General features: G+C 48.4%; 1 protein-coding gene across 1 annotated transcript in view; it reads left to right on the forward strand.

Annotated features, from left to right (window-relative positions):
• The window catches only part of slc17a8 (solute carrier family 17 member 8), a 124,540-nt gene that overhangs the window by 84,874 nt on the left and 24,931 nt on the right, over window positions 1-14,735 (forward strand). The window lies entirely within an intron of this gene.

Genomic DNA, 14,735 nt, shown 5'->3' on the forward strand with positions numbered 1-14,735 from the left:
ATAGCGGGGTATCGCTCACCTGGGGGGAAGGGGTTGCTGGTACTGGCTATTGGCGGGTGGACCTGTTGCTGACAATTGGGGGGGGGGAGGGACTTTTGCCGGCGATGGGTGGGGGCGGGGGAAGTCATTGCCGGCAAGAAGGAGGGAGCGCTTTGGTGTTATTTAAAGGGAGCCCCGATCTCTAAGGAGCCAGACTTGCTGGTGTGTTTAGGCATCGCCCTCTCAATGATGGTGCAAAACATGTCCCCCCTCCCCAAAGAAATTTCTAAGTGTGGCTGGATTGCGATCTGGATCACCCTGACCCAGCCGGCAGAAATTACACTGCATTTCCCGCCGGAAACCATACTTAGAAATGTTTTGGAAGAATTGTGTCCCACATTTCCAATCAGATGCTACTCCATCACATTGCCTGATAGGTTTCTACCTCTCCTACCCTGGAGAGAGCTCAGGTTGCATGATAATTGCATGTAAATTCTATGATTCTATGATTCTACTATTCTATGATTCTGTGATTCTATGATTTTATGATTCTCTGATTCTATGATAGACGCAGAACAACGCTTAAAATGTTGGGGTTTGAAATGTCATTTTGTCCCATAGCATGCTGTATTGTGATGACAAATCTCTGACACTCTCCCGCTTGGTGGTGGGAATTGGCCAGGAGACCAGTGATAATCTCAATAATTGGTTAAGGTCATGGCGGAACCACAGTGGGAAATCCTCTTTCTCCTTTGTCCAATCTTACCACCACCCGAGTGCTGCCAACTGACGTTGGCTAAAACACTGGAGAGTTTCATGCCGGCGTCAACGGGTCTGCTGGCCCAACAATTCCATGGCCCACAGGGGGCCAGCATGGCGCCGGAGTGCTGTGGCGGCACCGATAAGCAGCCCTGAACTGCCGGCCGTGGGTCCGCGCGTGCGCGCGGTGGCCAGACGTGGGCCCACGCATGCATACGGCGGCTACCTCCGCGCCGGGCCCACGCAACATGGCGGAGCCACACAGCGGGGTGGCGCGGAAGAAGGTAGGCCCCCCACCCCCGGAACATGCGCACCAGCAAATCAGTGGTCCCCGATTGCAGGCATGGCCTTTTTGGAGACCCCCCCGAGTCTGATCCCCCCCCAGGATGGCCACCGCGGTCGCAGGTGGGAACTCGGCCGGTTGACTGCGGAGAATCACTGCGGGGGCCTCTCTCAACAGCACCCGACCGGCGCTACGTCAACCACGCACGTGGCTGGCAGCGATTCTCTGGGCACCGGAGAATCGTGTCCCGGCGTCGGACCGGAGTCGCGGGCCGTCTCGGCGTTAACTCCGATTCTCCGAGCCGGCGCAGGCTCGGAGAATCCCGGCCATGATCTTTAGTCCTGTCACATCCAGCCATGAATGGTTGTGGACAATCAAACAACTCACTGGAGGGGGAGGCTCCACAAATATCCCCATCCTCAATGTCGGGGGTGCCCAGTACATCAGTGCAAAAGATAAAACATTTGCAACAATTTTCAGCCAGTAGTGTCAAGTAGATGATCCATCTGAGCCTCCCCTTGAGGTCCCTCATATCATAAATGCCAGTCTTTAGCTATTTTGATTCACTCCACATGAAATAAAGAAATAGCTGAAGGCACTGGATACTGCAAAGGCGATTGTCCCTGCCAGTATTCCAGAATGAGCTACGCCTCTAGCCAAGCTGTTCCAGTATAGCTGCAACACTGGCATCTACCCGGCAATGTGGAAAATTGCCCAAGTATGTCCTGTCTACAAAAAGCAGGACAATTCCAACCCAGCCAATTACCGCCCCATCAGTCTATCCTCAATCACCAGTAAAGCGATGGAAGGGGTAATCAACAGTGTTATCAAGTGGCACTTGCTTAACAATAACCTTTTCACTGACACTCAATTTGGATTCCGCCAAGGACGCACAGTTCCTCGTCTCGCTACAGCCTTGGTTCAAACATGGACAAAAACCTGAACTTCAGAGGCGAGGTGAGAGTGACTGCCCTTGACAGCAAGGCAGCATTTGACCGAGTATTGCATCAAGGAGCCCTAGCACAACTGGAGTCAATGGGAATCAGGGGGGAAACTCTCCGCTGGTTGGAGTGAAACCTGGCACAAAGGAAGATGGTTGTGATGGTTGGAGGTCAATCATGTCAGCTCCAGGTCATCACTGCAGGGGTTCTCAGGGTAGGCCCAGCCAGCTTCATCTGCTTCATCAACAACCTTCCTTCCATCATAAGGTCAGAAATGGGAATATTCGCAGATGATTGCCTTACAGCATCTTCATTAGTCATTTAATCTTTCCTGTCTTCTACACCACCATAAACCTCCCCTTTTGTTCTTTCCTCCCCCTCCTCGACTCTCTGTTCACTTTTACATCTCTAACATTTTTCCAGTTTTTCCAGTTTTGAAAGGCCATTGACCTGAAAGGTCAACTCTGTTTCTCTCTTCACAGATGCTGTCTGACCTGCTGTGTTTTTTCAGCATTTTCTGCTTTTATTTCAAGCGATATACTCCTTACTCCTCGCTTGAAGAAATTTTCTCTCCATTTATTCACTTTCTTCCTGCATTAATTAACTTTCCTGTTTGAATGGGCCCTCAGCTCGGGTCTCATTACTATCATTGATTTTTCACTGTCTCTAAATTATTTGCTAAGACAATTCTTTTCAGGCCTTCATTACATGCTTCATAGCATCCTGCCTGATTAATTACATTTCTAGCAGATATCCTGTCTCCTTGTCCATGATAACATCATCTTCATATCGCCATCAGACAAGCGCCAGGTGGTGTTCTAATAATGGGCAGTGCTTTCATGAAATAGTTCACTTGGACCATGCTTCTATCAGATATGAGTTCAATACTTTCATTACTTTAATTTCAGTTACTTACCTAACCTGACTAGAATACTCAAGGATGATGTACGGGACCTGAATATTAGCTCCCTTTCTTGCAGCCAACTGCAACTCACTCCTGAATTTAACATTATGGGCTCAGTGAGTGGGAGACGTTGTGCTCATGGCAAATTATGGGTTAAAATTTGGTTACAGAACCTCAGAGAATGAATCACAGAATACATACAGCACAAAAAGAGGCCATTCAGCCCGGATTGTGTGTGCTGGCTCTACTTTAGATGGGTCTGTTTTTGTCCAATATGTGCAGGAGGGTTTCCTGACACAGATTGTAGATAGGCCAATGAGAGGCGAGGCCATATTGGATTTGGTACTGGGTAATGAACCAGGACAGGTGTTAGATTTGGAGGTAGGTGAGCACTTTGGTGATAGTGACCACAATTCGATTACGTTTACTTTAGTGATGGAAAGGGATAAGTATATACCGCAGGTCAAGAGTTATATCTGGGGGAAAGGCAATTATGATGCGTTGAGGCAAGACTTAGGATGCATCGGATGGAGAGGAAAACTGCAGGGGATGGGCACAATGGAAATGTGGAGCTTGTTCAAGGAACAGCTACTGCGTGTCCTTGATAAGTATGTACCTGTCAGGCAGGGAGGAAGTGGTCGAGCAAGGGGACAGGGGTTTACTAAAGCAGTCAAAACACTTGTCAAGAGGAAGAAGGAGGCTTATGTAAAGATGAGACATGAAGGTTCAGTTAGGGCGCTCGAGAGTTACAAGTTAGCTAGGAAGGACCTAAAGAAAGAGCTAAGAAGAGCCAGGAGGGGACATGAGAAGTCTTTAGCAGGTAGGATCAAGGATAACCCTAAAGCTTTCTATAGATATGTCAGGAATAAATGAATGACTAGGGTAAGAGTAGGGCCAGTCAAGGACAGTAGTGGGAAGTTGTGCTTGGAGTCCGAGGAGATAGGAGAGGTACTAAATGAATATCTTTCGTCAGCATTCACACAGGAAAAAGACACTGTTGTCGAGAAGAATACTGAGATTCAAGCTACTAGACTAGAAGGGCTTGAGGTTCATAAGGAGGAGGTGTTAGCAATTCTGGAAAGTGTGAAAATAGATAAGTCCCCTGGGCCGGATGGGATTTATCCTAGGATTCTCTGGGAAGCTAGGGAGGAGATTGCTGAGCCTTTGGCTTTGATCTTTAAGTCATCTTTGTCTACAGGAATAGTGCCAGAAGACTGGAGGATAGCAAATGTTGTCCCCTTGTTCAAGAAGGGGAGTAGAGATAACCCCGGTAACTATAGACCAGTGAGCCTTACTTCTGTTGTGGGCAAAATCGTGGAAAGGTTTATAAGAGATAGAATGTATAATCATCTGGAAAGGAATAATTTGATTAGAGATAGTCAACACGGTTTTGTGAAGGGTAGGTTGTGCCTCACAAACCTTATTGAGTTCTTTGAGAAGGTGACCAAACAGGTGGATGAGGGTAAAGCAGTTGATGTGGTGTATATGGATTTCAGTAAAGCGTTTGATAAGGTTCCCCATGGTAGGCTACTGCAGAAAATATGGAGGCATGGGATTCTGGGTGATGTAGCAGTTTGGATCAGAAATTGGCTAGCTGGGAGAAGACAAAGGGTGGTGGTTGATGGGAAATGTTCAGACTGGAGTCCAGTTACTAGTGGTGTACCACAAGGATCTGTTTTGGGGCCACTGCTGTTTGTCATTTTTATAAATGACCTGGAGGAGGGCGTAGAAGGATGGGTGAGTAAATTTGCAGATGACACTAAAGTCGGTGGAGTTGTGGACAGTGCGGAAAGATGTTACAAGTTACAGAAGGACATAGATAAGCTGCAGCGCTGGGCTGAGAGGTGGCAAATGGAGTTTAATGCAGAAAAGTGTGAGGTGATTCATTTTGGAAGGAATAACAGGAAGACAGAGGGCTAATGGTAAGATTCTTGGCAGTGTGGATGAGCAGAGAGATCTCGGTGTCCATGTACACAGATCCCTGAAAGTTGCCACCCAAGTTGATAGAGTTGTTAAGAAGGTGTACGGTGTGTTAGCGTTTATTGGTAGAGGGATTGAGTTTCGGAGCCATGGGGTCATGTTGCAGCTGTACAAAACTCTGGTGCGGCCGCATTTGGAGTATTGCGTGCAATTCTGGTCGCCGCATTATAGGAAGGATATGGAAGCATTGGAAAGGGTGCTGAGGAGATTTGCCAAATGTTGCCTGGTGGAGGGAAGATCTTATGAGGAAAGGCTGAGGGACTTGAGGCTGTTTTCGATAGAGAGAAGAAGGTTAAGAGGTGACTTAATTGAGGCATACAAGATGATCAGAGGATTAGATAGGGTGGACAGTGAGAGCCTTTTTCCTCGGATGGTGATGTCTAGCACGAGGGGACATAGCTTTAAATTGAGGGGAGGTAGATATAGGACAGATGTCAGAGGTAGGTTTGTTACTCAGAGAGTAGTAAGGGCATGGAATGCCCTGCCTGCAACAGTAGTGGACTCGCCAACACTAAGGGCATTCAAATGGTCATTGGATAGACATATGGACGATAAGGGAATAGTGTAGATGGGCTTTAGAGTGGTTTCACAGGTCGGCGCAACATCGAGGGCCGAAGGGCCTGTACTGCGCTGTAATGTTCTATGTTCTATGAAGGGGCAATTCACTTCGTGCCGTTCCCCTGCCTACTCCCCGTAGTCCTGCCTCTTCCTCCTTTTCAGATAACAATCTAACTCCCTCTTGAAAGCCTCAATTAGATCTGCCTCCACTACACTCGCAGGCAACACATTCCAGATCCTAACCACTTGCTGCGTGAAAATATTTTTCCTCCTGCCACCGTTGCTTCTTCTGCCAATTACCTTAAACCTGTGTCCTCTGGTTCTTGATCCTTCCATCAATGGGAACAGCTTTTCCCTATCTACCATTTCTAGACCCCTTGTGGTTTTGAACACCTCTATCAAATCTCCTCTCAACATTCTCTTCTACAAGGAGAACAGTCCCAATTTCTCAAATCTATAATATAGAAGTGAGATCAATTCTCAAACCCGTCTGGTCGTAATTCTGGGAATTGGTGAATCACTTCCTTAAGAGCCTCAGAGCTCTTGGGTTTCACCTCTACTCAATCAGCACATTTTGGATTCCACCATACAAAATTACCCTGGATCAGTCTTTAAGAGATAGATCACCCTCTTCATAGGAGGGTAGAATAGAGTTGCCAACCCACCAGAATTTTAAAAAAATCATTGGTTAGATATGGATGGCACTGGCAATGTCAGCATTTTATGCCCCATCTCTAATTTCCCATGAGAAGGAGATAGCTGACTTCTTGAACTGTTGAAGTCCATGAGGTGTAGGTACACCAACAGTGTTGTTAGGGAAGGAGTTCCAGGATTTTGACCCAGTGATGGTGAAGGAACAGTGATATATTTCCAAGTCAGGATGGTGAGCGACTCGGAGGGATCTTCAAGGTGGTGGTGTTCCCATGTATCTGCTGCTCTTGCCTATCTAGATGGTAGTGGTCAAGGGTGCTGCTGAAGGAGCTTCGATGATTTGCTGCAGTGCATATTGTAAATGATACACACTGCTATCACTGTTTGCAGTGGTGGAGGGAGTGAATGTTTGTGAATGGGTGCCAAGCAAGCGGGCTGCTTTGTTCTGAATGGAGCCAAGATTCTTGAGTGTTTTTGGAGTTGCAATCATCTGGTCAAGTGGAAAACATTCCATCAAAATCCAGACTTGTGCCTTGTAGATGTCTCCAGGGAGTCAGGAGATAAATTACTTGACACATTATTCCTAGTCTCTAATGTGCTCTTGCAGCTACAGTATTTATATGGCTAGTCCAGTTCAGTTTCTTTTTTTTAACAAACAATTTTAATGAGGTATTTTTGGCAATACAAACAACAACAGTATAAAAACAATTTACAAAGAACAATAAACATAGTGCAAACACCGAGTCTCATCCCCCCAAGACCCACCTATTTAACCCCCTATTCTACGCTGCCCTAGCCCCCCTCCCATCCCCCCACCCCCCCTGCTGACGATTAATTCTCCGCGAAGAAGTCGATGAATGGTTGCCACCTCCGGGCGAACCCTAACAGAGACCCTCTCAAGGCGAACTTAATCTTCTCCAGGCTGAGAAAACTCGCCATGTCGGTTAACCAGCTCTCTGACTTCGGGGGCTTTGAGTCCCTCCAAGCTAATAATATCAGTCTCCGGGCTACCAGGGAGGCAAAGGCCAGAACATCTGCTTCTTTCTCCTCCTGGATTCACGGATCTTCCGACAACCCAAAAATCGCCACCCCTGGACTCATTGCCACCCTTGTTTTCAATACTCTGGACATGACGTCCGCAAACCCCTGCCAATATCCCCTAAGATTTGGAAATGCCCAGAACATGTGGGCATGGTTCCCTGGTCCGTCCGCACATATTACACATCTGTCCTTTACCCCAAAGAATCTACTCATCCGGGCCACTGTCCTGTGGGCCCGGTGGACCATCTTGAATTGGATCAAACTCAGCCTTGCGCATGTAGCGGTTGTGTTGACCCTGCTCAACGTGTCCGCCCATAAGCCGTCCTCCAACTCCCCCCCCAAGCTCCTCCTCCCACTTACGCTTCAGCTCCTCGGTCCGCGTCTCCTCCGCCCCCATTAGTTCTTTGTAGATGTCCGAGATGCTCCCCTCTCCCATCCATCCCTGAGGCACCACCCTATCCTGGATCCCTCTCAGTGGCAGGAGTGGGAAGGATGATACCTGCCGGCACAGGAAGTCCCGCACCTGTAAGTATCTGAAGTTGTTTCCTCTTACCAACCCGAACTTCTCCTCTAGTGCCCTCAAGCTAGGGAAGCTCCCTTCCAGGAACAGGTCCCCCCCCCCCCCCATCCTCTCAATTCCCACCCTTCGCCATACTCAAAACCCCCCCATCCAAGCTCCCTGGGGCAAACCGATGGTTGTCACATATTGGGGACCAAACCGATGCTCCCACTGCTCCAACGTACCTCCTCCACTGACCCCAGATCCTCAGGGCCGCCACCACCACGGGGCTGGTGGAGTATCTCGCCGGTGGGAACGGCAGAGGTGCCGTTATCAACGCCCCGAAGCTGGTGCCCCTACATGAAGCTGCCTCCATCCGCTCCCAAACCGACCCCGCCCCCACCACCCACTTCCTTATCATAGCAATGTTGGCCGCCCAATAATAATTACTGAAGTTTGGCAGGGCAAACCCCCCACTCCCCTGATTCCTCTCAAGCATCGCCTTCTTCACCCGCGGGGACTTACCCGCCCAGACAAAGCCCAGAATGATTTTGTTAATCCTCTTAAAAAAGGACCGCGGGATGAAAATTGGGAGGCATTGGAATACAAATAAAAATCTCGGTAGGACCGTCATCTTAACCGTCTGCACCCTCCTGGCCAGTGACAGCGATAGTGCATCCCATCTCCGAAACTCACCCCTCATCTGCTCTACCAACCAGGACAAGTTCAACTTGTGTAACCGGCCCCAGTCGCGCGCCACTTGTATCCATAGGTACCTAAAACTGTCCCCCACTAACCTAAACGGAAGCTCCCCCCAGCTGACCCTCCTGACCTCTTGCCTGGACTACAAACATCTCGCTGTTTGTCATATTCAGTTTATATCCCGAAAACCGGCCAAATTCCCCAAACGTCACTATGATTTCACCCATCCCTGCCCCTGGATCTGCTACATATAAGAGCAGGTCATCCGCGTACAGCGAAACCCTATGTTCCACCCCCCCCCCCCCCCCCCGCCCCTTCGAACCAGCCTCTTGAAGCTCTCAGAGCAATTGCCAGCGGCTCTATAGCTAATGCAAACAGCAGTGGGGACAGGGGGCATCCCTGTCTTGTCCCCCGGTGCAGTCTAAAATAGTCCGAGGTCATCCTATTCGTCCTTACGCTAGCCTCCGGGGCCTGGTACAACAGCCTAACCCAGTCGATAAAGGCCCTACCGAACCCAAATCGTCCCAACACCTCCCATAGATAGTCCCACTCCACCCGGTCAAACGCCTTCTCCGCATTCATGGCCACAACTATCTCAACTACCCTACTCTCCGGGGGCATCATAATCATGTTAAGCAGCCTTCTTATATTGGCTACCAACTGCCTGCCCTTGACAAACCTGGTTTGATCCTCCATAATCACATCCGGCACACAATCTTCAATCCTGGAGGCCAAAACTTTGGCCAGCAGCTTGGCGTCCACATTAAGCAGTGAGCTCGGCCTATATGACCCGCATAGCTCCAGGTTCTTGTCCCGCTTCAATATTAACAAAATAGTGGCCTGTGACATCATCGGGAGCAGCACCTCCTCTATCCCTCGCCTCATTGAAAACCTTGACCAGCAACATCCCTAATATCCCCGAGAATTTGTAGTAGAATTCCACAGGATGCCTGTCCAGCCCCCGGGCCTTCCCCGACTGCATTGCCTTCAAACCCTCAGCTATTTCTTTGGCTCTAATCAGGGCCCCCAGACCATCCACCAGCTCCCTGCCCACCCTTGGGAAGGTCAGTCCGTCCAAAAAACGTCTCATCCCCTCCGGCCCTGTGGGGGGTTTCGAGCGATAGAGTCTACTGTAAAAGTCCCTGAATGCCCTGTTTAGCCCAGCCGAGTCCCCTACCAGATTCCCAACCCCATCAACCACCCTTTCTATTTCCCTGGCCGCCTCCCTCTTCCTGAGCTGCTGTGCCAACATTCTGCTGGCCTTCTCCCCATGTTCGTAAAACGCACCCCTCGCCTTTCTAAGCTGCTCCACTGCCTTGCCCGTGGACAACACCCCAAACTCAGCCTGCAGCCTCCGACGTTCCCTTAACAGTTCCACCCCCGGGGGCGCTGCATACCTCCTATCGATCTGTAGGATCTCCTTAACCAGTCGGTCCGTCTGTGCCCTATCCGTCCTGTCCCTATGGGCTCGGATTGAGATCAGCTCCCCTCTCACCACTGCCTTCAGCACCTCCAAGACCACCGCTGCTGAGACTTCCCCCGTGTCATTGACCTGCAGTTAGTTCTGCATGCACTTCCTCAGCCTCTCGCACACCGCCTCCTCCGCCAACAAGCCCACGTCCAATCTCCATTGCGGGCGCTGGAAGCTCTCCTCACTAACCTGCAGTTCCACCCACTGTGGGGCATGATCCAAAATACATGATCCAAAATAGCCGAGTACCGCGTGTCCACCACGCCCGCCAGCAAATCCCTGCTCAGAATGAAAAAATCAATCCGGGATTAAACCTTATGCACATGCGAATAAAAAGAAAACTCCTTCCCTGTCGGCTGCCTAAACCTCCATGGGTCAACCCCCCATGAACCCTATCAGTTCCCTCGCCATTGCTGGCACCCTACCCGTTTTCGAACACGACCAGTCCAGGCCGGGGTCGATAACCGTATTAAAATCCCCTCCCATAACCAACTTGTGCGAGTCCAGGTCAGGTATCTTCCCCAGTACCCTCTTTATGAATTCTACATCGTCCCAGTTTGGCGCGTACATGTTAACCAAGACTACCTTCCTCCCCTCCAGCTTGCCGCTCATCATGACATAACGGTCCCCCCGTCCGTGACTATATCGCCCACCTGGAACTGCACCCGCTTATTGATTAAAATCGCCACCCCTCTAGTCTTGGTGTCTAGCCCCGAATGAAAGACCTGATTGACCCAACCCTTCCTTAGCCTGACTTGATCCGTTACTTTCAGGTGTATCTCCTGCAACATCACCACATCTGCCTTCAGAGCCCTCAGATACGCAAACACACGTGCCCTCTTGATCGGCCCATTCAACCCTCGAACATTCTAGGTGATCAGCCTGGTTGTGGGGCACCGCGCCCCCCCCTCCGCCGATCAGCCATCCCCTTTCCTGGGCCCGCCTCCAGCCTATGTGCCGCGCCTCCATCGGGCCGCCTCCTGGCAGCCCCCACCCCCGACCTCCTCTCTGTCCCGAAACATAAGTCCCTCCCTCGTCAGCAGACAAACTCCCCCCCCCCCTCCAGCTTTGTAACCTAACCCCTGCCATATATTGAACATATACATACATCCCCACTGTGCTTCCGTAGACTAGCGCACCCAGCTAGCCTGGTGACCTTGCCACCGGTGCCAAGATGTCACCCACCTATTGTTCCCTACTCCCCTCCCCCCCGCCCATCGACACCAGTTCCCTCATCAAACCGACCCCGAACAATCTCCCAATTACCATAGGAGACAGCCCAAAACAGAAACCACCCCCCACAAAGAACCCCCCCAATAGTGCAAATCAAAGTAATAAAAAGTAAAAAGCCCCCACCAGCCACTCCCACCAAAACACCGAAAACCCATAGAACCGAATAACTTTTACTTCCCCATCTTCGCCCAAACATAAAAGCAGAAGAAAAACAACAATCAAAACATATACACATCACTCAGAAAAGCCACAACTTAAAACTAAAACGTTCTCAGTTCTGCACCAGCCCTTTCTTCTTGGCAAAGTCCATCGCGTCTTCGGGCGACTGGAAATAATGGTGCTGGTCCTCGTGCGTAACCCAAAGACACGCCGGGTATAACAGCCCAAATTTCACCTTCTTCTTAAACAGGATCGCCTTCACTTGATTGAAAGATGCCCTCCTTCTGGCCACCTCCCACTCAGGTCCTGATAGACACGCAATATGCTATTGTCCCATTTGCAGCTCCGCGTATGCTTGGCCCACTGGAGAACACACTCCTCATCCAAAAATCTGTTGAACCGGACCACCATCACTCTTGGGGGGTTCCCCGGCCGCGGCTTCCTCGCCATTGCCCTGTACGCCCTGTCCACCTCCAACGGTTGGTGAAAAGCCCCCTCCCCAAGAAGCTTCTGAAACATACTCGCCACAAACACGCCAGCACAGCCCCCTCAGGGAGACCGACAATTCTTAAGTTCTGCTGGCTAGCTCTGTTCTCCAGATTTTCCACCTTCTCCATCAACCTCTTTTGCTGATTCTTCAGCATCCTCACCTCTAGCTCGACCACCGTTTGGTGCTCCTCCTGGTCTGCCAGCGCTTTCTCCAGCTTCTGAATTGTCCGATCCTGGGCATCCAGCCTGCGCTCCAGCTGACCGATCGACTCCTTTATGGGGTCTCGTTTCTGTCTGGCAAAGCCCTCGTGGATGACCTGCATCAACTCCTCCATCAATGGTTGGGCCGTCGCAGCAGGGGTCCGAACATCAGCCATGTTGTCTTCAGCTGCCACCGCCACCCAGCCCTTGCTTATCCTTTTATTTCTTCCTTTTCGGTTCCTTGGGGTTCTCCATTCCATGCACCACTGTGTGGGTCCAGAGCCAAATTGTCTGTGCCTTCAAAGTGTCATGAGAATGTCGCTTTAAGAAATGGTTGGCTGCTCATGTTACTGCAGTGATGTCAGAGTGTGGGTGGAGCTGAGCTCTGGTTCTGCTTTTTAGTTTCACTTTGAGAAAAAGCTTGGGTGTGTCTGGGGTTTCCAGTGAGCTGCAGCTGAAGTTAAATAAAGAGCTGTCCTGTTGATCTCTGCCATCCAAAGAATGTTTCTGGATCATTTGGTGACTTCAGAATTATAAATGTTCTCAATAGTGAATGTGAACCTACTGTGCCCCGTCTAAAGGTTTGTTAAGTCTTTTGGATGTTAAAAGGACAGCTTAAAGGGTTACTTAGTTGTATTCTTTAGGGGTTATCTTTGAATTAATGGTTGCTAAGATATTCACTGTTTGTTTCAGAAAGGTTAATTTGAGTTCATAGAATAAACATTGTTTTGTTTCAAAAAATACTGGTTCATTTCTGCTGTACCATGCCTGTAGAGTGAGCCATGTGCTCCCCATACCGCAATCTATTAAAAGTTGTGGGTCAGGTGAACTCCATGATACACTTTGGGATTCTCTAAACCCTGACCCATAACAATTGGGGGCTCGAGGGGGATAAAAGTCTATCTATTTGATTGGCTTAATGAACTTAGACAGTGACGGGTGAGCATATTGTGGTTGCTTTTCAGGTGTGGTATTTTACTTTAAGTGGGGAGTGTGTTGTGGCCAATGGCTCTTTCAGAGGCTCAGAAGTTTTTGGGGGTGGAGATGGTCACACGCAGTACCTTACGGACAGAGACTAAAAGCAGACTGTTAGATTTGGCAAAAACATTGCAGTTAACATTACTTGACAAAATGCGAAAAGATGAGGTAATTATGGCGGTGGTTAAACATTTAAAGTTGCCTGAGATACAGTTTGACTCATTGGAAATGGCAATAATTCAGTTACAAATTTAAAAAATGGAACATGAGAAAGAATTAAAGCAGCTTGAATACGAAAGAGAGGAAAAAGAAAAAGAAAGAGAGAGAGATAGAGAGGACAAAGAAAAGGAGAGAGAAGAAAGGAGGAAAGAAAGAATAGCCCTAGCAGAACAAAATGAAAAAGGAAGGGAGATACAGATCAGGGAAAAAGATAAAGAGAGAGAGTTTGAACTTCAGAAAATGGCCATGAAACATAACAATCAGTTAAAATTGGTGGACGTAAAGGGAAACGTACAGTTAGATGATAGTGATGAGGATAGTGAGAAAGAGCACCATAGTCGAAGGCGTGGTGGGGATCTATTTAAATATGTCCAAGCATTGCCAAGGTTTGACAAGAAGGAGGTAGAAGCCTTATTCATTACATTTGAGAAGGTAGGTAAACAAATGAAATGGCAACAGGACATGTGGGTATTACTGATTCAAACAAAGCTGGTAGGTAGGGCTAGTGAAGTGTTTGCATCACTACCGGAGGAGGTATCTGGGACATATGAGGAGGTGAAAAAAATCCATCTTAGGTGCATATGAACTAATGCCTGAAGCTTACAGACAAAGGTTTAGAAATTTAAGGAAAGAATTTGGTCAAACATACATGGAATTTGAAAGGCTCAAACAGAGTAATTTTGATAGGTGGATAAGGGCTTTGAAAATAGACCAAACATATGAAGCTCTCAGAGAAATTATACTTTTGGTGGAGTTTAAAAATTCAATTCCTGATGTCGTGAGAATTCATGTGGAAGAGCAGAGGGTTAAAACTGCGAGATTAGCAGCAGAAATGGCAGATGATTATGGATTAGTTCATAAATCAAAGCTTGGTTTCCGACTTCAATTTCAGCCTGTGAGGGATAGAAACTGGAGATATGAGAAATACTCAAGTGGTAAAGGTGATCTGATGGGAGATAATAAGGAGAGTGTACCTCAGATTAAAAAAGAAATCCAGGAGGGTGGAAAAGAAATGAAAAGTTTCAAATGTTTTCACTGAAATAAACTAGGCCATGTAAAGTCACAGTGTTGGTGGTTGAAGAAAAGCACTGGGAAGGCTGATGTGGTAAAACAGGATACGACATTGGGTTTGTTGGAGTGGTAAAGGAAAGCCCAAGGGAAGCGAAGGAGGTGCAAAAGATTGTACAGACTGTTCAAGGGGTGATTGACAAGAAGGTGCCAGATGTCTTCAAAGAATTTACTTGTGTGGGTAAAGTTTACTCATGTGTATCAGGAGGAGCAGGTAAAGAAATCACAATTTTAAGAGATACGGGAGCTAGGCAATCTTTAATGGTAAGAGATGAGGAGCTATGTAGGTTGGGAAGAATGTTGCCAGAAAAGGTGGTAATATGTGGAATTCAGGGTGAGAGGAGTAGCGTTCCATTATATAAGGTAAGGTTGGAAAGTCCAGTGAAGAGTGGTGAAGTGGTAGTAGGAGTAATTAGAGAAACTATCTTGTCCAGGAATACGGTTTATCTTGGGTAATGATATAGCTGGATCGCAAGTGGGAGTGATGCCTACTGTGGTTGATAAGCCAGTGGAAAATCAGACAACTGAAGTGTTGAAGGACGAATATCCTGGGATTTTTCCGGATTGTGTAGTAACATGGTGGCAAAGTCACAGGTTAAGACAAGAGGAGAAATCAAAGA

Source organism: Scyliorhinus torazame, chromosome 19 (assembly GCF_047496885.1).
Source record: "Scyliorhinus torazame isolate Kashiwa2021f chromosome 19, sScyTor2.1, whole genome shotgun sequence".
Classification (NCBI taxonomy): Eukaryota; Metazoa; Chordata; class Chondrichthyes; order Carcharhiniformes; family Scyliorhinidae; genus Scyliorhinus; species Scyliorhinus torazame.